Source organism: Peromyscus eremicus, chromosome 16_21, assembly GCF_949786415.1.
Source record: "Peromyscus eremicus chromosome 16_21, PerEre_H2_v1, whole genome shotgun sequence".
In the NCBI taxonomy this organism is placed as follows: Eukaryota; Metazoa; Chordata; class Mammalia; order Rodentia; family Cricetidae; genus Peromyscus; species Peromyscus eremicus.
The window spans coordinates 45,745,318-45,770,430 of NC_081432.1; the positions used below are offsets into that span (position 1 = coordinate 45,745,318).

Below are 25,113 nucleotides of genomic sequence, written 5' to 3' on the forward strand. Positions count from 1 at the left end.
GAAGCTTACAGAGGAATACCAGTTTATCTCTCTTCCTGAACTGGACACTGGAAGCCTATTGTTTGGAAATAAACCTTTATTAGCTCTGTATTTGCTTAAAACATGTTTGAAGTGAACATGGGTAAAATATGTGTGACTTGCGATTTCCCGCATTCTATTTATTAGGTATTCCACCTTCTACATTTCTTTTTTAACTTTTACTGATTCTCTGTGAATTTCACATCATTCATTCTGATACTACTTATCTCCCCAACTCCTCACATTCACCATCCTCCCTTGTGACCTCCCCCACAAACCAAAAGCAAAATTAAAGGAAAAACTAAAAATCAAACCAACCAAACAAAAAAGGAAATTAAAAAAAAAAAAAAAGAATACTGTCCCCCTACTCCCTGATTCCATTTCTCCAATGAATATCTTTCTGTTTCATTTTATTTTGTAACCAAGTTTATTCAAGCTCCACTACATGCCCACATGTGCAAAAATGTCCATTGTTACCTGCTGGACTAACATTTGGCTATGAAGTGAAAAGGGTTACAGCTGCTTATTCAGAATACACATGTAGCCTAGAATTCATCATGGAATGATACAGTTATTTGAGCTCATTCCCATCTGTACTTACATAACCTTATATAAAGGCTTAGTCTTGTATTTTTTCATTGGAGGCAATCTTAGCTGCCGTGGGATCATATTAGCAACAATATTGCCACACCCAGAAGATAGTATTTCAAATCCTTTCTCCATGTCCGGTGGCTTACATATTATTCCTTATCCCTCTTTGAATATTTCTTGAGATTTATAGGGAGTGATATAAATGTGTGCTTAGGGATGTCAAGTCAAGGACTTTTACTGAATTTTTTTCAAAGCTGTTTCCAGTTTTCTATAATATTTATCATTCTAAGCAATGAATCATTTTTCTATTTTGATGATTGAGTATCTTTAACAGTTGTATTATGTTCATCCATCAGTTTATCCATACTGGCGACTGTTTCTTCACTTTGTTTTATTTTGGAGTGGTTTTTGTTGTTGTTGTTGTTTTGTTTTGTTTTTGTTTTGTTTTCTTTGTTATTGCTGTTTTTGTTCTCGTTATTCCGGTTGTGGTTTGCAATATGTTTTATTAATTTTTTTAATTTTAATTTTGTGAGTCTCACTATGTTGTCCAAGCTGGTCTCAATTCTTGGGCTCATATGATCCATTCACTTCAGATTATGAGGAACTGGAAGTACAGACAGAGATAGGCCAGCATGCCTACCCAGATGTCTTTCTTTTGTAATGATCCCATGTTTGCTGAAATCCCTTTAATTTTATTGGTATGCAATATCATTTGCATATTATAGAATTAGAAATGTACTTTTTGTCTTCATAGCATGATTATATTTGTGCTAACTATTCAGGAATTCTAAGCAGTCATCTTAAATTTTGAGATTGTGGCCTATGTCCAGAAATTATTAAATTTTTTTTGTTGTATTGTAATTGTTTGAACAGTAGAGTGCAATCCCAGCATATGTTTATTTGAAATATATATATATCTCATGTATATGTATATATGTGTGTATATATACATATATAGTGTGTGTAAATTTTGTTTTAAGAGAATAAAACAAACCTCTTTCTCACAAACCTCTTGGTGAAAGTAGATTTGGCCCAAACACCACATTTTCAGTCACTAATTTATGATCATATATTGAATGACTCTACCTGCTTCTGGGTAATAGCATCCTAGAGGGAACAGTCAGTGTCATATGCTGTGGCTGTGACCTCAAAAGTCAAAAGCCTGTCATACGATGAGCAATAATCCCTCAAATTGAGCACAGTAATGGTGCAGTTTTGATTTCTCTACAACAATGATATATCTGGTACTAAGGAGGACTCATGCCTAAACCACTGTAATTAGCAACAGTTGACACCTAATTGAATGAAATCCTGATACACCAATGTCACATTTCTCTACTGACCTGAATCTCTTCATTATGCTCTACTAATAAAACATATCCCAGAAGTGAGGATTTTTATGATTTGTTCAGTTTCAGATTTGATTTTCCTATCAACAAAGGAACAAGATAAAGGTTTGTGCCTACTGTCTTATCAACTAACAATGGAGTCTTGTACCATGAAATGCTATCAAGGATTAAAGAAAAATAGAAGCAGTTCTTTGAACACTCCAATGACATTAACTAGGCAACAACTGAGTCTCATTTAAGCATGGATATCCGTGAAATCAGGTGTTTGTGCTGCGGGTCAACTCCCAAAGGAGCAATGACAAAGGACAAAACTAGAGCCTGCCTGGCCAAAGCATAGGTCTTTCCCTAAAATCAGAGCATCTCTGAAAGTTGTCTGTGAGCTATTGTGGGCAAAGGAACGTATGTTTTCCATTTGGTCTTGGATTTCAATGTGCTGGGCCTAGCACCAAGTTCCTATATGAACTCAAGCATAGCTCTCATGTCCTTCCTTATAGGTAGAATCCAGTTTCTCAATATTTGGAGAGTAGTGGTGTGGGCAGTCATTAGCCAGCCTAGGAACACCATTCTATCAAGGCAGTACAAGGTTACTGACCTAGGGCAAAGATTTGGGGACATACATGCATACATTTTTCTTTTCCTTTTTTTAGATTTTATTTTTATTATTGAGAATTTTATATGTTTATAATGAAACATGAAATGTATACTTCCCATTTTTCTTACTTAATTCCTTGATTGCCTTTATATTCCCACTCCAAACTTTATGCATTTTTTTTATTTTGTGGACCTATGAAGAAGAATCTTTGTGTCATATTGTTATATTGAAACCTAGAATGATGGAATTTCATCTGACTTCCTAAATCCCATGCAGGTAGGTTTGTATGTGGATAGCTGAACTTTTCTTGTATATGAGGAGACAGGAATTGAAATATCTGAATCACTGTCTTGGGTCCTCATGTTTGTAAGTGAATTAGTAAACATTTAACTTGTATATCCATGCAAAGTCTTATTTAAATATTACACACACATTTTCAGGACAGAGTTAAAGCCATCTTTCCTCCTATGATGGGAACTTTAAATAATTTACTAAATTATAGCTTCCACAACACTTTATGGAGCTCCCAAAGTACCTGAGCCTGATTGACTACCTGCTCCCAAGTGAGCTTACACACTGAGGTGCACAGGTCTCTGTTCTCTCCTCCTTTTAAACAAATTTCTATTTGATGATGTGTCTTTTTTATTGCTGTGTTTTTCTCCCTGTAGCCCTTGAAATTGAGGAACGGAAAGTTTTCTGGGTAGATCTGACAATCAAATACTTCAATTCAGTAGGCTTAACACAAAAGTAATACTTAGCAATAGATTCTAACCTATGGATAAGGAGAAATAACGTTGTTTTACATGGAGTTTTAACTAGTTATTTCTTTCTCTCTTTGTCTCTTTGTCTCTTTCTCTGTCTTTCTGTGTGTTTGTGTGTACACATGTGTGTATCATATGCATATGTGTGCTCTAATGAACTTGTCTTTGATGTATGTGTGTGGAGCCCAGATGCCAACAGGTGACATTTGATGTCTTCCTCTATCACCCTCACACTTACTTTATAGAGAGTCTTTCGGTGAACCTGGAGTCCACCATTTCAGCTAGCCTGAAGAGTGAGCATTGAGAAACTATCTACCCTTGCATGCCTGCCCTATTAGTCCCCCAGTGCTAGATCTAAAGATGAGTACCAGGATATGTGACTTTGTTACTTGGATACTGAGGATCCAAACTCAGATCCTTATGTTTGTACTGAAAACAAATTATCTGTTCAAGTATCTATTCAACTCTACTTTTGCTTTATGAAAACACTTTTTGAAATAATTGTAGCTCTTTGTTCTTAGTAACTTTTGCAGCCAGTTATTGGAGTCACAGATAAATAAGATATAAATACATGGAAGTTAGTATGTTTTTATAAGAATAGGGGAACAATTATTTTTGAAAGAAAATGTATTTCCTAAAATAAAGGTGAAGAGTATCTTTATTCTCTTTTTTTATTTTTGAGATCCTAACATGATTTACATCATTTCTTCCTTCCATTTCCTCCCTCCAAGTCCTCCCATATAACCCTCCCTGCTTTCTTTCAAACTCTTGGCCTCTTTCTATATTAATAGTTATTACATACACAAATATGTATTAAAAATGAATGTATATTCCTAAATATACCCTGCTCAGTCTGTACTATGTTATTTTATGTACATTTTCAATGCTGACCATTTGGTATTGGATAACCAACTTTTGTGTTTACTCTTCTCTGAGAAAAACTATTTCTCTCACTCTCAAAATTTCTTAGTTGCCCATAATTTTTTTTTCTGAAGGGTTGAGGCCTTGTGGTCTTACCTGCATCCACTTTACAAGTCTACTATTGGTGTCCTTGTTGACCTCATTTTGGACAGTCATGTTGATGAGACTGTATGGATGGATGTAGCTTCTGATAATGCTAAGGGACACAGTCTCACAGTGATCCTCTGGCTCTTAATATATTGGTATTGTCAATGTCTTATATCATTATTTGAATGTAACACTAGATAAACTGTGATTAAAAAAACTTAAGTAATAGGAATCAAAATCTGAAGAAGAGGATTAAATGATAATTTTAGTATATTCATATATATGCATTTATTCATATATTCACAGGTATAAATAAGAATACTTTGAAATTAAGTTATAGTTACATAAAATTCTTATAGATCAGGTGGAAAATGTGTAAATGATCTTTACTCATCTAAATGTAAGCACTAAAACTCTCTCTTGATGTGATATATTTTTTTATATTTTTTTTCCCAGTGATCAAGGCATGTCAGTTTTGGTTTTGATGGTGCTCCTCAAATCTCTGTCAAAGGTAAAACTAAAACAACAGAGTTTTACATGGAGCAAATCCTGAACATTTAGAGAAGGGTAGTTTCATCACAACTAAAAGAAAATGCAATTATTTCATTTAATAAAGAGAAAATATGTGAAATTAGTTCATTTTCATAGATTAACTTTTTAAGGTATGACATGTGTTTAAACTATTCAATTTGTTTACTTAGAATTCATTTGAAAGTGTGAAATATACTCAAATGAAACTATTGTATGTAATATATATAATATATGTAACTTATATATAAGACATACAACAACACATTGCCATTCTTTGTTGCAATCATCCTAGATGCTGAAGAGTTTTAAAGTGAGCATTTTACTGAGAATAACACTGTAAAATGAAAGACATGCTTAATGTAGTAATTTTAATAGTGTACTTTGCTATATTCAGTTATGCCTCAATATGTGCTTGTGGTTAGTTATATGCATACTTCTGAAAGGGATTATAGAGTCAGAGCTGGGGTTATAGAGAGTTTTGAGCTGCTAGATATGAACGTTGAGAATCAAAACCATCCCCCACAAGAACTGTATGTGGTTTTAACCAATGAGCCACCTTTCAGCCCATTTAGTCTTATTAAAATAGCTTAATTTTACTCTTAATCAAAATGTGGCATTATATATATATAAATGATAGGTTGGTCATGTACAATCTGGTTTCTTTGCCTATGTGTCCCAGGAGTGTTCTTACTTGACCTTGGGTCAATGAAATTACTTGGACAACAAACATCTAAACTAGTAGAATATACACTAAGGTTATTTACTATAGAATGTAAAAGTGTTTAATTACTCCCAAAATGTGCAAAAACGTCTTTAACTCCCTCATCTGTTGCAAATTCCCTAAATTTTAATCTTCTTGCAACATATTTACTTGTAATTTAGTTCACACTCATTCACTAGCATATATTGAATATTGTATTGTTTTAATTTATTTCTTTTCTCTTGGCTTGAAAGCCATTTCCCTCTATCAGCACTTTATATATAACTTATGGCCATATGATGCTCATCAAAAATAAAAATAAAAATTATTCATCAAAACATTATCCTGTGCCATGTATGGCTTGAGTAAACCCCAGCCTGTGTCCCCGTTTCACACCTTGTATATTGGACTACTTTGATTAGTCCCACCTGCCCTGATTTCAACACCCATCTAGGTTTGGTTTTTATTGGACATTCTATGTACAGGTTCAGTATATTTAGACTCCTTTACCCCAGCCTGCAGCTACAATATTTAACATGTGGGTCTATCCAAAAACCTGCAATCTGTTGCAGATATAGCCTCCCGAGTCACTGGAACTTCATCTGCCTATGTCATCTTAAACCCTCAGACCTTGCTTCAGACATACAGCCTAAACAACATCCTTGTGTGAGGTAGTTTAGAATGTTGTATCAGACTCACAACCGACAAAAGAACTTCACATGCTCAGGTCTCATTGCAGAAACATAAACAAATGAAAATGAAAGGAAAACACAGTATATTTATTTCCAAATCTACCAGTCCTATACAAATATTTTCCAAAAAATAGTACTTAGGTTCAACTCAGCACACAGAGCTTAAATGAACAATCATACATTTCATCAATAATACATGGGGTTTAAAGGAGTCACGAACAAAAATTTCAATGAACATAAAGAGTATAGCAATAAAGTGGTGGCCAAGGAAACAAGATTGAATTAAATGATCCAGATTATCCAGGATAATTCTCAACTAATATAAACTCAAATTGCTTTGTTAGTGCCTATTTTTAGAGCTACTGATAAATGAAACTCTTACTGATTATCAACGAAAATTCCATTGGAAGCTGACAGAGATCATTGCAGAAAGCCACATCTGTTCAAAATACAGACAATGGCTAACCTTAGGGTCTTCCATCCAAATGGATATATATATACAACATAATCTGTTAGCATAAGCATATAAATCAACAATATGATTCCTTAATGAGACCTCAGCAATGAGAACACCAGTTTTCATTCTATCATTGATGGGAAGAATCTCATAAGACCCAACTCCTAGATGAAGAGCTACAGGCAGTTAACGATTGCTGAGAGTGGAAGAATCAATCTTCCCCGGGTTGAACCCCTTACTTGACTATCCAAAACTAAGTCGTCAGTCCCAAAACACATGCAAAACACATTCAATAAATGAACTCGTGGGTTTTAATTATATTGTGTGTACTTAAAGAAAGAGAGGCCGTGGATTGAGAAGGAACAGTGGGGACACAGGAGGAGATACAAGGTAAATACATTACACATGTGTGAAATTGAAAACAAGGTTTAAAATTTTTATAAAATTATCCAAATATTAAGAATGAAATAAGAAAGATTACACACCAGTGAAATTTGTGTTCTGTTTCTTTTGCCTCTGTTTCTTTTAATATTATATAAATATATAAATTATATAAATTATATAAATTATATAAATTATATTATATAAATATATAAATATATAAATTATATTATATAAATTATATAAATTATATAAATTATATAAATTATATAAATATATATATTATATAAATATATAAATATATAATATATATATTATAAATATATACATATATTTATAATATATATGCATATATGTATGCATGCCTGTGTGATCATTTGCAGTCGGAAATCTAATTTCAGTGTTGACATGTCTTTGTCATATGTTAACAATGTTGTTCTTTTTACATATCTGCCTATAAAGGTAAATATATATACATTATGTGTATTGATAGAACTTTAATGATTCATATTTATGACATTGCATATCTGCATGTCTTAGGAATTTTATGTAGTCATCCATCTGGAAACAGAAATTTATACAACATTATAGTTGCAAATATACTGATTGTAATAAAAATTAATGCATTACTTGAATTACTTTTAAATCTATTTGAGACACAAGGAAGTAATGTGTATCACATTTTTTTATTTTAATATATGTGATTAACTATAACTGCAAAGATGTCTTCTCTTTCCTTCCTGCTATCCAAGTTTTCATTTGCCCAGGGTTTATGGCTCTCTGTTGATTAAGGATAGATAAACTTCAAAGTGATACACATAAAAAAAGCAAGACAGACTGGAATCTGAGAAAAATATTTTGCCAAGCAGGGATTCAGAAATTCTTTTTGACCCATAGGTAGAATGTACTCCAGAGCTAAACTAAGAAATGTACTGCAAGGACTGTCATGTCCTGTGGGAATTAAGTATCAGAAAATGTTAAGCAAAGTCAGCAGCGATTCACACTATGACAGCAAGGTTGTGACTCTGAAAGCAAATTCTGTGTTAAGGTTCCACCTGTACACTTGTGCAGATAATCTGATGCATTGTATGAATTTACATTTATTTTATAAGTAGCTCTTTGAATAGTGGAATTACACGGACAACAAACCTTTTGAACTGTACTCCAAACGAGCTATAAAATTTGTTGTTCTGAAGCTGTGCAGTGGTGGCACACGCCTTTAATTCCAGCACTTGGGAGGCAGAGCCAGGTGTATCTCTGTGAATTCGAGGCCAGCCTGGGCTACAGAGTGAGTTCCAGGAAAGGCACAAAGCTACACAGAGAAACCCTGTCTTGAAAACCTAGAAAAAAAAAATCTGTCATTCTGAAGGTTACTGTGTATATGTTTGTGTGTGTACGTGTAAATTATCAAAGGGAAATGTGTAGCATCATTTCAAATATAAGCAACAGTGCCAGAAACAAAAATTAATACAGGGTATTTACTTTTTTTGTAAATTGTATTTAACTTATTCTGTTATAGTGAACCCAGGTCTCAGTTTAATTTTATTTTTATTTCTAGACTACAATCTAAGTTTCCTGAGACATGTATATATGCAAGATCATAATAATGAATTATGAAAGTGGTGTCAATAACCTTAGTTTAGATATTTACTTTTATTGATAAACATAAATTATAAATTTATATAAAAATTATTTGAATAAATGTGATTATGTTATGCAGTACCCAAAACAATGAAGATTGTCATTAATGTCTTAGTACACATATATCTATGTAAATATATTTACATATTTATTACATACATTCCCAAGTATGCATATAACCATACTTGCATAGCATATAAGTAAACATGTATATAAATATGTATATGCATGAACATATATGTACATATATGTATATAAAACAATCTGTTTTGAATATTAGACATTGTATCTATGATATCTTTCTTGCAAAAATATACTGCTGATCAGATCATTTACATAAATAGGAATAGAATTTCCATACAACCAATATATAAATTACTGTATCTTTTCAATAATTTTAGATTACTAATAATATTTAAAATGTAAATGTTATATAAATAGTTGCGATACTGATATTTTAGATAATGATAGGAAAATTAATCTGTATTTTTTGATTATCATATGTGAGTTTTTGGCCCTAACTATATAATATTATACATGATATGGTTCAAAATTTGCCAATATAGTTCTCAGATGTTGTGGAGTATTATTTTAATTAGGCATACATGTTACATTTGTTTATACTGTGGAATGATACTTTAACTATGTGAAGGTGTGTTGTACTTGTTTATGCTGCATTTGTTTAACGATGTAAGGGTATGCTACATTTGTTCATGCTGCATTTGTTTAATTATGAAAAGATGTGTTACACTTGTTTCACTTTGCCTGCCTAAGGCACCTGATTAATCTAACAAAAAGCTGAACAGTCAACAGCTAGGCAGGAAAAAGGATAGGCAGGGCTGGTGACCAGAGAGAAAAAGAGGAGGAGAAATCCAGGCTAGAAAATAAGAGAGAACGAGAGAAGGAGAAGAGAATGAGTGAGATGCTCAGGGCCAAAAGCTAGGTAGCTGTCAATCAGCCAGTCACAAGGGGCAGTGAAATTTAGGTATACAGAAAGAATGAAAAGTAGAAAGCCCCAAGGTTAAAAGTAGATTAAACAGGATAATTTAAATTACAACAGCTAGCCAGAAATGAGTCTAAGCAAGGCTGAGCATTTAAAACTAAGAATAAGTCTCCTTGTCATGATTTGGAGCTAAGAGGGAAGAAGTGTTATGCTGTGTGTGTGGGTGTGTGTGTGTGTGTGTGTGTGTGTGTGTGAATATTAAGATTAAAAACAAGTGGATGAAACATTATTTTTCAAAATTATTAGTATTTTTATCATTGCATATGGAAAGCTTTCAGTTTATTTCATTGAAAAACCAAAACACTTCTTTTAATATTCAAATATACTTATTAATGTCAACTTTGCTGACGTGATCGTTGAAAGCATTTATTCATTTTGCTATCTGTTCTGAAATGAGAAATTTAATGAAATAGAATTATTCTTACTTCCTAAGCAGACATTGGCAAAACAATTCCCAACTCAGTATCATTAACAATTACAACTCAGTAGTTCTAAAGTTAATATTAATTTCATTGACAATTTTCTACATGTAAATAATAAATCAACACCTGTTTATTCCAGATGTGTGAACCTATGTCTGAGTACACATTCTAGAATATGAAGCAGCAAGGATACCTTATGCTAAGTACTGCTTTTACATAATCATGACACACTATATAAATGTTAAATTCTGTTCTCACTGTACTATTTTTGAAGTTCATATAAAAGTAATTGAAATATGTTAGCTTATATCAATATATCAACATAACATATATGCCAGAATACATATACTTCTATATTAACATATGTGGTTTTTAGTGCTTTATATGTACTGCTTTTTACTTTTTTGAGTGTTTTCAAATGAAAATATAATTACATCATATTTCCCTCTCCCTTTCTTCCCACGAATATTTCCTAAGTTCTTTCTTTGCTTCCTTTCACTGTCATTCCTTCTCCAATTGCTACATACATAAATACACATTCTAGAATATGAAGCAGCAAGGATACCTTATGCTAAGTACTGCTTTTACATAATCATGACACACTATATAAATGTTAAATTCCAATTGCTACATACAAAAAAAACCTGTTACCACACCTTTCTCAGTCCTTTGAGAGTTCATTCATATATATATATATATATATATATATATATATATATATATATGTCAGAACTAACCAACTGGTGTTGAAAAGCTTTTTGTTGGTTATTTACTTTTACTGTTTCCTGTTTGGCTCTTTTGGGGGTCCCGCCACCCAGTTCACAAATGAATATACAAAGAGACTTATTTCTTATAACTGCCTGATCTTGGCTTGACTTATTTCTAGCTAGCTTTCTGTAACTTAAATTATACCATTTACCTTTTGCTTCTGAGCCTTTCCTTTCCTTAACTCTGTAATCTTACATTCACTCTTACTCTGTAGCTGGGTGGTTGGCCCCTTCTTTTCTGGCTCCTTGATCTCTGTTGTTTTTCAATCCCTCTTTTTCTCCTCCTGTTGATTCTCTTTATCTGCCAGCCCCTCTCATCCTTTCTCCTGCCTTGCTATTAACCATTCAGGTCTTTATTCAACCAGTCAGGTGTTTTAGACAGGCAAAGTAACACAGCTTCGCAGAGTCATGCAAATGCAACATAAAAGAACACAGCACATCTTTGCATGATTAAAACAAATGTTCCACAGCATAAACAAATGTACTCATCTAAAAATAATTATTCCACAGCAAAAGCTGACTAAGTTTCATCCATTTGAAAGACTAATTCTTCTTTTCTCAGCCTCTCTTAGTTATCTGCAGTTCTTTATTTAGTTACGGTGTCCTGTACTTAGTTATTTTCATCTTCACATTAACATATCATTGGTTTTATACTTGTTTGGGTATTGTTTAGGAAGGCATGTTGTTAAGGCAGTTTGTGCTAAACTTCTATGTCATTTGCAGCAGATTAAATCTCACAAGAGATTTCCTGATCCTCTCTTTCTTACAATCAGTTCACTCCCTTTTCAGTGATAATTCAGTCTCATGTGAAAGAGTTTTGTGGTAGACATATCCATTTGAACTGTAAACAACATAATCAGTATCCTGAACTTTGAATTATTGCTGTGTCCTGTAAATATTTCTATAACAAATATAAGCCTCTTTGATGAAGAATCAGATTTAAACTTATTTGTGGATACAATGATAAGTATTTGGAATATAGTTAAGAATCCTATTGTCTTAGTAACCTGTGGTATGAGGTTTCCTTTAACACCCATAAGTTTACTAGCCCTGGGTATTATGGTAGGTTACCATTACTAAGGATATGTATTTACTTTTAAAAAGTGTAAACTTTATCCGATGGAAGAATGAGTTTATTAAGACTGCCTTAGTCACTGTTCTGTTGCTGTGGAGAGACAGTGTGATCAAAGCAACTATCATAAAGGAAAGAATTTACTTGTGGCTTGCCCACAGTTTCAGTGGTTTAGTTCATTATCCTCATGGCATGCAGCCAGACATGGTAGCTGATAGTTCTACACCTAGATGTGAAGGCAGTAGGAAGAGACAGCCACTGGATCTGGCTTGGGCTTTTGAAACCTCAAAGCTCATCCCCCAGTGACATAACTCCTCCATCAAGGCCATACCTACCCCAACAATGCCATAACTCTTAATCCCTCTCAAGTAGTACCACTCCCTGTATTCAAATACATGACCCTAATGGCGGCGGCGGGGGGGGGGGGCATTCTTATTCAAACCACCACAAGGACTTACTTCAAGGAGAACCTTTAGGACATTTACAATGAAAAGAACCAGGTCTATTTCAATTATATTGTAAGAAGTTTACTATTGTAGATTGTTCACACTGGTAAAGAATACAGGTTTTGTCAGTGATGGATACTGAACAAAAATGAAAACTTATTCTCTCTGTATATATGTATGTGTATATATATATATATATATATATATATATATATATATATATATTTACAATATATATGTAAAGGATTAAAAAGGAAAATATTTTCAAAGAGGCTTGTTAAGCCAACGTTGGGGAATTAGTAGGGATTTAAGACTCTATTGGAGCCTAACTAGGCTTGAAAAGGTGATGCTGTTGTTAGTGTGTTGACTGTGGGTCACAGATTTGTGAGTGGACAAATATAAAGTTTTGTTTAGCTGCAGAGATAAAAACAACTGTTGAGATAAGAGGAAGGGAATGGGTCTAGACAAAGGAATAGACACATGGATGAATTTCATATTTAATAGGTGACTGGGAAGATGGGCATTTGAAAATTGAATAGTCCATGTTAACACCAGGGACCCATATGCCATGAGAGTTCTGTCCTTGTCAGTCTACACACACATATTTGCTGATCAGATGATGTATTGGTCAATCCCATCACCATTGCAATGTTAATTGTCCACATTTCGGGGGTCTAGGTGAGTGAGTTATTCCCTCTCCTTGGTCTGATGTGTAGGATAATTTCTTAGTCCTCTTTTTTTTTTGTTTGATTTTCATATTCACAGATGCTCCTACAGTAGAAATTCACCCCATATTTAAAGGATGACACTCCTTCTACTCCCAAGAGTAAGTCATTGATCAGCCTGTGCTCTGTGGGTGGCTTTGGATGTTGTCTGGTGTCTACCTATGTGCAGATTTAACCTTATATCTTAAAGTGAATTCAAAAGCTATTTGTGAAACTGGATGCATTTGGAAAAGGCAAAGTCTGGAAAAAGATTGTTTCATATAATAAGAAATAACTTATAGTAGTTCACAAAGTATTAAGAGCACAAAACTACAGAGCGGAGCCTACCCTATAAAACTCACCACCACCTCCAGACCAAGCTCCAGTATGATTTTTATCAGATGTTGCTGCGCCTGTGCCCCCTGCCCTCCCCCTAATGATCTGATTTATACTTTCTCACTTTTACAAATAACTCTTAAATAAAGTAGACTCGAATAATTTCATGTAGATTGTTTTATTTTGAAGTTCAATTGTAACATAACTCTGAATGGATAGAGAGGTGGAAGGAAAGATCATCTTTTCTTTGATTCTTGTTTCTTCAACTGCAATTTTATCCCTCAAAATGTGCTACTGAAACTTGTAAAAGTATTTTACACGTCTCTGTACCCATTTTCAGTTCCTCACAATGAATTCATTAAGTTCTCATTGGAATTTACTTTTTTTGTGTGTGTGTGTGTGTGTGTGTGTGTGTGTGTGTGTGTGTGTGTTTATAGTATTGAGCAAACTCAATTCCATCCATGCACTGGGTTCTAGAGGATGGACTTAAGAATAAGCTTGTTAATTTCTCTGACTTGCTGTTGTTGTCTTAACCTGTCTTGGAGAGACACGAACAAATGCCTACTCATCCCAGAAAGGACACTATGAAAGGCCCAAACAACTCCTCCTCCAAAGGGCAGCATGGGGTACCAGTGAGCATATTCAGCTTGTTTACCGAGAAAAGTGAAGTGTTTACAGGATGGTGGGTGTCCCCCCAAAAGCTAAATCACCATAAAGTCCCACCCATAATAGATGATGTCCACATAGAAGCTCCATCATGAAATCTCCCTTTTAGTTAACCTTCCATTATCTATATATTCTAACTTTAAGTATTAACATTAGTAGCTGAATTAGATTACAGAAAGAGATATATATTGTGTGAGTGCTGTATGACCCTACACTGGCTCAGTCTACTATGAAATGTCAGTATCTTTATAAAAAATTCAAATAATATATGTCAACCTTTTATTATAATGAATTTTGACATAAAATATTTTTACCTAGAAAGTATTCATATTATGCTTTTCAATTACAAAAATAGTTCTAAATCTTGGTTTATCTTAAACAAATGTTGATATGTAAATTGATAGTAATATTAAGAACATTTTATCAGAATAAAGGAAATAAAAGTTTCATATAATTTACTTTACTCTAATTCTTACCAAGAACCCAAATAAGCAAGATATGGCAAAGGACCATTGTTCCACGAGTAAGCAGGATGTGCTATTTATACTTATACTAAGGCTTCAAATAGTTTCATCAGCTGGCACATACAGCACTTGGAGGAAGAGGGCTAGATGCCATGCCTATGAAAGCAAAAAAAAAAAAAAATCAGATATTGTCAAAACAGAGAAAGGCTATTTTGTCAAATCAAAGAATGATGTTAAAAGAGAAACACGAGCTTGCACCACAGGGTTAATAGTTAAAAGGAGAGAATGAGCGACTGAAAACAAAAATTAAGTAGCAAAGCTATTAAGTATACTGAAACATTTGGTTTTTCAGTGTGCTCAGAACCTTGTATTCATGAGCAACCCATTAGCAATGAAATAGCAATAAATTCTGATAACAGAAGACAGTATGAGCACCTATAGCACCTATTCTATTCACTTCCATGATTGAATGTGTTCTTGTTCCATTACATGTGTGATATTTTGTTTGTGTTTCTGAAAAATAAAGTTTGTCTAGAGATCAGACACTAGCCACTAGCCACTAGTTAACAATAGAAGCTGGGCAGTGGTGGCTCACATCTTTAATCCCAGCACTTGGGAGGCTCATGCCTTTAATCCCATATACGCTTGTAGTTATCATTCAAATTCATGGTCTCTTTTTTCATTAACTAGTCTCTCTCTCACACACACACACACACACACACACACACACACACATGCAATGCTGACCATTTAGTTTTGGTTTTCCAATCGGTGTGCTATTCCCTGGGGAAGATTATTTTGGTCTCTCAGCATTTCTTAGGTGCCTGTAGTTCTTTGTGTAACGTTAGCTCCTCCCTGGATATCTGCCATACATATTAGCATGTCATTATCTTTTTTCAGTTCATCTTGGGAAATCATGTTGGTGAGTGCATGGGTGTAGATGCTGACATTCCTGGGAGAAACAATCTTAAACAAACATTCTATTCCTCTAGCTCTTACAACACCCCTCCAAAATTCCACAATAATCCCTCAACGTTAGATGTGGGATTTTCTTTACAGTTGTGTTTCATAAGTATAAATTATAAGTGTTCCTAAGAGGGTCGTGGGAACAGAAAACTCTCGGGGAAATGCCTTAAATAGGGCCAACATTCTATTCTAGCTTTATGTCATGTACATTACAAAAATAGAGCATTTCAATGTTTTAAAGATAATTTTTCCCTTAATAAGATTATTTCAACTCCAAGATAGTTTAAGATCTGTAAAAATGGGTTGAAAATGAATAGTCTTCGATCTTCCTGTATTAAGTGTAATGGAAGCTGTTTTATATTTTTATTGAAAGTATTATTTTTCAGGTTTTGAATATTTAGTTCAGAATATTTAGTTCCCAGTGCAGAAGCAGGGAACCAGCAGGAATGGAAACGTGTTATCTTTGACCCTTGAAGAGAAGGAGAACTAAGAGTACCTCAGATCATTATTTGAGTTTCTGATTCTCATGGAAAAGCAGAGCATACCCTTGGATGGGCATGAGGCAGACGAGATTCCAGAAGGCCTCTTTGCTCCAGATAACTTTCAGGCGCTCCTGGAGTGCCAAATCAGCTCTGGAGAGGAGGTCCTGCGGAAGCGCTTTGAGACCACAGCGGTGAACACGTTATTCTGCTCCAAAGTGCAGCAGAGATGGATGCTGGAGATCTGTGAGAGCTGCATTTGGGAGGAGTCGCTCAGGGAAGTGAGAGACTCGCACTTCTTTTCCATCATCATAGAGGATGTGGGGGCCATAGCAAGAGAAGAGCACTTGCCCATGCTGGTGAGGTTTGTCGATGAAGCTCATAACCTGAGAGAAGAGTTTGTGGGCTTCCTGCCCTATAGAGCTGATGCAGAAATTTTGGCTGTGAAATTTCCCACTACAATAACTCAGAAATGGGGATTGAATATGGAGTATTGTCGTGGCCAGGATTACATTGTGTCCAGTGGATTTTCTTCCAAAATGAAAGTTGTCGCTTCGAGACTTTTAGAAAAATACCCCCAGGGTGTCTACACACTCTGCTTTTCCTGTGCCTTAAATTCGTGGTTGGCAAAGTCTGTACCTGTGATAGGGGTATCTGTGGCTTTAGGAACGATTGAGGAAGTCTGTTCTTTTTTTTCCACTGGTCACCACAGCTGCTTTTAGAATTTGACAATGTGATGTCTATTCTTTTTCAGAACAGTGAAGAGCAGGGGAAAAGAGCTGAAGGAAATTTGCCATTCCCAGTGGACAGGCAGACATGACGCCTTAGTGGATCTCCTACAAGCTCTTGTTTTATGTTTGGATGGTATAACTAGCGACACAAATATTAGGTGGAATAACTGTATAGCTGGCTGAGCATTTGTACTCTGTAGTGCAATGACAGATTTTGATTTCATTGTTACCACTGCTGTTCTTAAAAATGTGTTACCTTTTACAAGGGCCTTTGGGAAGAACCTCCAGGGACAAACTTCTGATGTCTACTTTGCAGACAGAAGCTTGACTGCAGTACTGTGTTCACTTAACGAAGTGATGGAAAATATTGAAGTTTATCACAAGTTTTGGTTTGAGGAAGCCACAAATTTTAGCAACCAAACATGACATTCAAATGAAATTCTCAGAGAAATTCAGGAGGGCCCAGCAAGGTAACCCGGACTTCAGCTAACCTCAGAGAAGTACTATAAAGACACTCTCAGTGTTTCAACAGTGGAGCACGTTACTCAGGAACTTAAAGACTGTGGCTTAGAATAAGTTTTGGTTTTACTCAAAAAAGAAAAAAAAAACTCACATACACACACACACACACACACACACACACACACACAAAAAAAAGCCAAACCAAAAAAAAGAAAGGAAGGAAGAAAGAAAGAAAGAAAGAAAGAAAGAAAGAAAGAAAGAAAGAAAGAAAGAAAGAAAGCTGCTGAGGCCAGGCATCTCTCAGGGGTGTGTTGGTTTTGCAGTGCTCTTACTCTGGGAGGAAAAGTAAAAGTCATGAAAAACAACAGAATCCACTAACAAGAGTTTTATTAAGATAAGGGAGAGGGACAGATGCGCACAGGCCTGTGGAAAGACATGTGAGTGAAGGGGGCCTGGGGATCATGGCACCAGCTTATAAAGGCTGGGCTGTGCCTGCACACGTAGGCCCATGTGGCTATTCTATACACACGCATAGATCATGTGGTTATGTTGTACCCTTTATGCAACTGCATAAAGCCACAGTCCTGGGTCACACGAGATATTTGACCCGGAAATGACTAGGCAGAAGTGACTAGGTCCCGCTGACCATACGCGACCGTGCCCAACTGTGGGGGTGTGTTGTGAATTCATATCAGGGTGTCCCTGAATAGAGGCCTAGTAGAGAGACCATTGAGTGAAGCTGTGAAGTTGAAGCCTGGATTGCCTTGGAGAACCCAAGATGTTAGAGATGCCAGAGTTGTGGGATACCTGCCTAGGAGAGCTGCAAATAGGGAGTGGAACCAGCCCAAGAGGAAGAAGTGTGTTGCAGTCACAAAGCTGAATGGAGGTAGAGATCTAAAGAGCATTTTGACATCAGACATGAAGATTCAGGGTTTGGAGTTGGCCCAGCTGTGTATATGTTAGCAATAATTAATTTTTTTAACAAGGAAGTGATGTGTGAGTTCTATAATTTACACATTTTTTTTTTGATCATTTGAGTTTTTTCTCATTAAAAGAAAAATACCAACCTGGACTGGAGAGATGATTCAGCAGTTAAAAATCACGTGCTGTTCCTGCAGTGGACCTTGGTTCAAATCCCAGTACCCACATCACAACCATCTGTAACTCCATTCCAAGAAATATGATGCCCTCTTCTGGTTTTCTTGGGCACTGCACACACATTATGCACACAAATACATGCAGATAAAGACTCATACACACAAAAAAATAAAACTAAATAAATCTTTAATTTTTAAAGAAAAATTAGCAACAGTAAAGCACACAGATCTTAACTATATACAAATCTAAACATTTGAGAATTTTTGGTATATATAAACACCATTTTTTAATATCATCTCTTAAATAAAAATATAAAACATTTTTGTGACTTAAAAAAAAAAGACACATTCTCTGAACAGCACCTCAAAGCTCTAAAATGCCTATCTCTGGTATCCTCAGTGATGGGGCAGCTCAAATTCAACACCTCAGAAGAGCTCCATGCTGAAATGTACAGAAGTGATCTACCCAATCCTGACATGCTCTCAGCCGAGCTTCACTGTTGGAGAATCAAGTGGAAACACAGAGGGAAAGATATTGACCTCCCATCCACCATTTATGAAGCCCTCCATCTTTCTGACATCAAGTTTTTTTTCCCAATGTCTATGCCTTGCTGAAGGTCCTATGTATTCTCCCTGTGATGAAAGTTGAGAATGAGCGCTATGAAAATGGATGAAAGCGTTGCAAGGCATATTGGCGGAACACTTTGACAGACCAGAGGTCAAGTACTTTGGCTTTGCTTAACATAAATTTTGATATAAAACGTGACCTGGATTTAATGGTGGACACATACATCAAACTCTATACAAATAAACCAGAGCTTCCTACAAATAATTCAGAAACCATTGAAAATATCTAAAAGATTTTAAAAATGGCTTTTGTCTTATGTTAGCTGATTGGAAGAAAAGCCCTAAGGTATAGTAGGCCAATTAAAAACTGTGTACCTTGCGGATAGGCCTCCAGTTGAATGCATCAATAGCTGTTGGTAATCCACATAGTTAGATGACCCTCCTTTGAACTCTCATGCTTTCAGTATCTGTCTGTTCTTGCAGAAGTTGGCACTGGGAGTGCCAAAATGCCTCCCCTCCTTGCTAGTGGCACTCTGGAATTGCTTTAAAGTCACTTTAGATATAACTTTATCATTGTGGACACAGTTGTCAACTGTTGAGTTATCAGGTCTTTGAAAAATGAATTTTTATGAGAGATACATTTTATAATGTGTTATGATGAAGTATATCATTGACTTTTGATTTGCAGGAGTTACAGGTGTTTAAAATTTGTGGTAGCAGCACTTGAAAGGGAGAAGCATAAGGATCACAAGCTTTAGGCCAGCCTGGGCTACATAGTGAGACTCTCTCAAAAAAACAAGGGCTGGGGTATAGCTTCATGGAGGATTTGCCCAGCTTGTGCAAGCTCATGCCTCAGCACTGCAAAAGCAACAAAGCAACAAAATCCACCTGTGATGAACAGTCACGGGAATTGCAGAAGTTTATGAGCTCAGCCAGCAGGTTTCAGTGTAGTTCTGTCAGAATGGAAGGACCTCAAAGGAGCAAGTGAATGGCAGAGCCAGGCCCTGTTTCTCCCCATTTGGGTGTTGCTGTTTACATTCCCTTGTTGGGCCTACACTTTCATAAGACTGTGACAGGTAAATTCACTTCTGCTTCACTGTGAAGACAGAGACAAAGGCCATCCATACAGGCAACTACTGGCTTGTCTGTTACCTTCTGTCTTTATACATGAGTATGTCTGTCCACTGCCTCTTCTTGATTTGTAAGCAAAACCTACAAAAATAAATGTTTTGTGGGTTATCTAAATAATACAGAAAATATTGCTGTTCTTTTTGGTGAATAAAATCAATTTTGTACAGTTTATTTCAATCTAAATAAAATGTGAATTTTGTTTAAAATGTATTATTTTTCAGCTTTTGAATATTTAGTTTAAAAAATGCAGGGAGGAATAATAGTGGCCAATATGTATGTGTAGCTTTATCTTTTTACAATTGATTTTTAAATTAAAATATAATCACATTACCATCTCCTTTCTAAACCCTCCCATAACTCATATTCCTTCTCAAAATATTAACATTTTCTTGATTATTATATATACACACACATAAATGTATAAATAAAACATTCAAAACAATGGTTTGAAGAAAATACCTGCAAAAATAAAGTATCTAAAGGCGTTGATCCAATTCATTGGATTGTGATTCAGGTAAAAAGAAGTCTAAAAACAAGAAAAAAAAAAAGAAAAGATAAAGGCTTGGGGGTATTATTTGAAACAACAGGGCAATCTATTGCAAAAAATAAGTGTCAATGTAATATACTGTCATAAGACATCTGTATCACACACCCAAACACGTACCCCTGCCAAGGTTCACGTAAAATCTGAAGAGGTAGCAGAGAGATTATTAAAACAAAACAAAAAATGAAAAATAAAAACAAAACAAAACAAAACAAAACAAAAAAAAAGAGCTTGGGGAGGACCAGAACAAAACAGTATCTTCCCGACATAACGGCTGTACTGTCTGCATGAGATACACACTAGATTAAGCCAGATAACATTCTGTCATGGAAGGGAGAGGATATCATGACTCCTCATCCCCAGTCCTCGCTCAAGAGCTGTTGAGAGTTGACGGGATAGGGATAGTTGATTTTTAAGGGTTTGATTCCTAGTAACTTGACCATGCTCCAATAGATGGCCTAACACTCCTGAGTACATGGGCAGTAAAAATTGGATTCAGTGGTTTATTAAAATAAAGCCAGGACATAGTGAGATTGTCCAGTGGTAACAAGTGTGCAATGATCTTCCAGAAGACCTGGATGTAGTTGCAAGCACCAATATCTGGTGATTGACAATTAGCTATAATTGAAATTCCAAAGGAAACAATGCCTTCTTGCCACTTCATTCACTGAAGTCACATGGTGCACCTACATACACACACACACTAAGTAAACAAATAAATCAGAGAGTACTTTGTAGAAAGAGAATAAAGAAGAAAAGGGCAGGGGAGAGGCTTCAATGGCAAAGAGCACTTGTTGCTTTTGCAAAGGACTTAAGTTTTGTTCCCAACACTGGTAGATAGCAGCCATCTATAACTCTAGTTCCAGATGATTTGATAATGTCTCTGACATCCATAGGTACCAGGTCAATATATATTGTACTTATATGCATTCAGGTAAAACACTCATAAAATAAAATGAAATATGTGTAATAGTTTTGTTATTTAAAGAGGGTATGAAGTTAGAGGGGATGGAAACTTATAGACTGGATTTGGGAGGAGTTAGAGAAAGGGGGGAGGAGTGAATATGATCAAACTACTTTTTCGAAACTAACGAAGAATTAGTAAAATATTGTATTTTTAAAAGGAATGTAAGAATCAATCTTTTTAAAAGGAATGTAAGAATCAATCTGCCTGTCTGTTTCCACTTACTCTAAATATAGGAATGTGAACAAAGAATTATAGATCCTCCAGGAAGTGTTAACCAAAATTGAATATACATGCTATCTTCCTGTCTAGGGGTACACATCAGTGTGTCTACACTCAAACAATGGTGTACATTTAAGTAAGCAATGGTGACACTAATTGAGACTCTCCCTTGTGCTACAAAAGGTCCTCTCCTTTGTTTATTCATATCTTTTTTATTGTAGATGACAAACAAAATTCTTTCTGTCTGTTCTTCTGTTTGGTTTCTTGGAAAAATTTTCCTTGATATCCATTAGTGCAATAAATCCCTTGTGTTGAGATGTGTCTCTCAGTCAGACCAGCTTTATATCTGGCTCTCTTCATCAAAAACACTCAGTGTAATCTCTTCATTTCTATTCTGTCTTGATCGCATACAGAGAGAGATTCATTACTGTATCATTTGCACTGAAATCTCCTTTTTCTGCCAGCAGAGCCAGCACATTTCCAGCTAGGTAATGTTACTGTTTTATGACATTTTATTTTAGGATCCAAGATTATGAGGATGAAATGCATTGTTTTACACAAACAGAAAGGCTTCTCTGGGTTTTCACAACAGGTCTAACCCTTACCACACAGGTGAAAGGCCATCCCGTAGAGCTTTGTCCGAAGTCATCACCGGAGCCAACTTTCTCCCAGTTATCTACACAAATGTCTCTACTGCATGAGTAAGTAGCCTAGAGTTTTTCACCAAGGGCTCTCAAGCATCTCAGATCTGTTTTGGATGGCTAATCAAATGCATTTAGAACTTGAGATGTCATCAAATTTTAAATCTACTACTAACTATATCCACTCCTCTACTGTAAGAGAAAATGACCTATTCATGAGCTACCAAAGAGGCCCTCTGGCTCACACTTAGCTGCTTATTAACGGCACTTATTCTCTCATTAGCTCCATGTATGGTCTCAACATAACTAAATAGGATCAGACAACCTTGCTGTTCCACAGACACTCTTTCCTAATATCATTCAATTTTCTCAATTATCTTTCATGAATTTCCAATTTTGAAATTATTAACACTGTACATTTGAATATTTTTGAAATAATATTACCATTATCATTTTGAACAAACTGACATTTTATAGTCGAATAAATGCTTCTTCAATTTTCTGATGGTTCAAACTATGAAACTATTCAAATATAGAAAAGATAACAATTTCTTTTTACATTTTGAGAAATATAGCAAGCTGATTAAATTTTAAATTAAAACTTACACTGTAAAATTTTAATTTGTTCTATTCAGGATTTACCTTTTAATGATAAATTTTGATATTTTATTTCTTAAAAGATTATGTCTTAAATGTAATTCATTGAAGAATAGTGCGTAGAAAGTTTATGGTATTATTAGTACAGTATCTGACCATTCTAATTAACAATATTTGTTATTAAACCAAAGTGTCCCAGATTATTTATTAAAAATTTAATTGCAATTGGAGATTGTTTGACTATTTATCCAAATGCTTTTCAAATATTGCAATTCAAGAATTGGTAGGTAAGCACCATACAATTTAAACTTAAACTCTTCTTGCCTTAAATGGTCTCATGGTATCATACTGTAATCTTAGTTTTTTTTTAACTTGGACAGTGAAAATATCCCTCTCCTCTTACTAAGAAATTGAACTATCCAAAACCACAGGCTTCTTCCAGATGCATAGGATCATTTTGTTACAGATGTCCATGGTTAAATTCCGTGATCACTTTGATTTGTGTAATCCATTCACCCACTTAAACATTACTACCTTTGCTAAATATCAACACTTTTTGGAAAGTCACTGAAATAGTAGAAATTAAATCTTCTTACAACAATAAAGGCAAATATGAGGAAATGGGTATGTTAGTTCGTTTAACTGAGCCATTTACAATGAATGTCTGTTTCAAAACAGGTTTACAAGGTAAAAATAGCCAGTATTTGTCAATTAAATTTAATGCTCCAAGTCCTAGAATTACTTAAATTTGGTTATCTTGACCTTGTTACTATTCATTATTTCACATATTTCAATTCTCTAATTATCCCTAAATCCAGGTGGTTTTGCTCTTAAGGGCTAGTACAGTCTGAAAGTTTCCTCTCATGATAATTTCTAATGCATATATAAAAAGATTTCTTACTTCCAAGTTATGACAGTAAATATATAAGGGTTGTTATCAACACCCCCAACGACACTATATAAAGTTTGCTTTCATGAAAAAAAGAAGTCCATTTCCCAAATCCCCCAAGGGAAGTTTATTTCAAGGTGATCTAATTTCTCAAGCTACATTTGTTGGCAGTTTTGTTAGCAAGGTATGCTGATATGAAATTATTTCATTAAGAAGGAGAATTTCAGAAAGAATAAAAAAATAAGAATAATTAACTTGTCCTAATTCTATGAGAATATAGAATAATATCTGATTTTTCATACTTCTATTATTTGTTTACTTATCTTTTATTGTATCATTTACCATCTTTGCACTGACTTAACCACGAATTACTTAATCTTCCCTTTGGATATCAGAATTCCATAAACAGAAGGCAGAACTTCTGGCAACTTCTCAAAGAAGTGTAAAGTCAGACCAAATTTCTTCTCTCTAGGTCTGTACTAGCAGATTGACTACTTGGAAATAAAAGTTATTAATAAAATTTAATGAAATTTTTTAATGAAAATTATTTTTCAAATGAAAGTATCTAAGACATATATATGTATGTATATATATGTATATATACATACATATATATATGCTATTCTTGTCAAGATGTAACATTTCAATTTTTGTATCAGCTTATACTGGGTAGGAATATTCTGAAATTTTTTAGTTACTTTATATAATTAAATTAAAACATTTTAGATTTCTTTAGTGATTGATATCTGAGTTGTTTGACTATATGCACATGAATATATCCAGGTATCTACTCCTTTCTCTTCTGTTTTTGAAATAAAACAGCATAATCAAAGTCAACATAAAGAAGAGTGAGTTTATTTTGGCTTATGTTTCTGGTTCCATGTGGGTAGGAGTCTGTAGTTGGAAGTTTCTCTGGTTCCACCTGGCCCTGCAGTCCCATAGCCGTGTATAAAATAATCACTCAGAGGCTTATATTAATTACCAACTGTATGGCCTATGGCAGGCTTCTTGCTAGCTAACTCTTTCACCTTAAATTAACCCATTTCTATTTATCCGTGTATAGGCTCGTGTTCTGTGGCTTTACCTGCATCACATTACATGTTGCTCTTTGGACTGCAGTTCAGAATCTCCCACCACTCTCCTTTCTCCTCTCATTTTTTCTCTTGTATTTTCCTGCCTGGCTCCATCTTGCCCTGCCATAGGCCAATGCAGCTTTATTTAC

At 34.9% G+C, this 25,113-nt stretch overlaps 1 pseudogene; it reads left to right on the forward strand.

Moving 5' to 3' along the window:
* Positions 1 to 14,028: 14,028 nt before the first annotated feature.
* On the forward strand, positions 14,029 to 19,193 carry LOC131926132 (52 kDa repressor of the inhibitor of the protein kinase-like; annotated as a pseudogene).
* Positions 19,194 to 25,113: the final 5,920 nt, after the last annotated feature.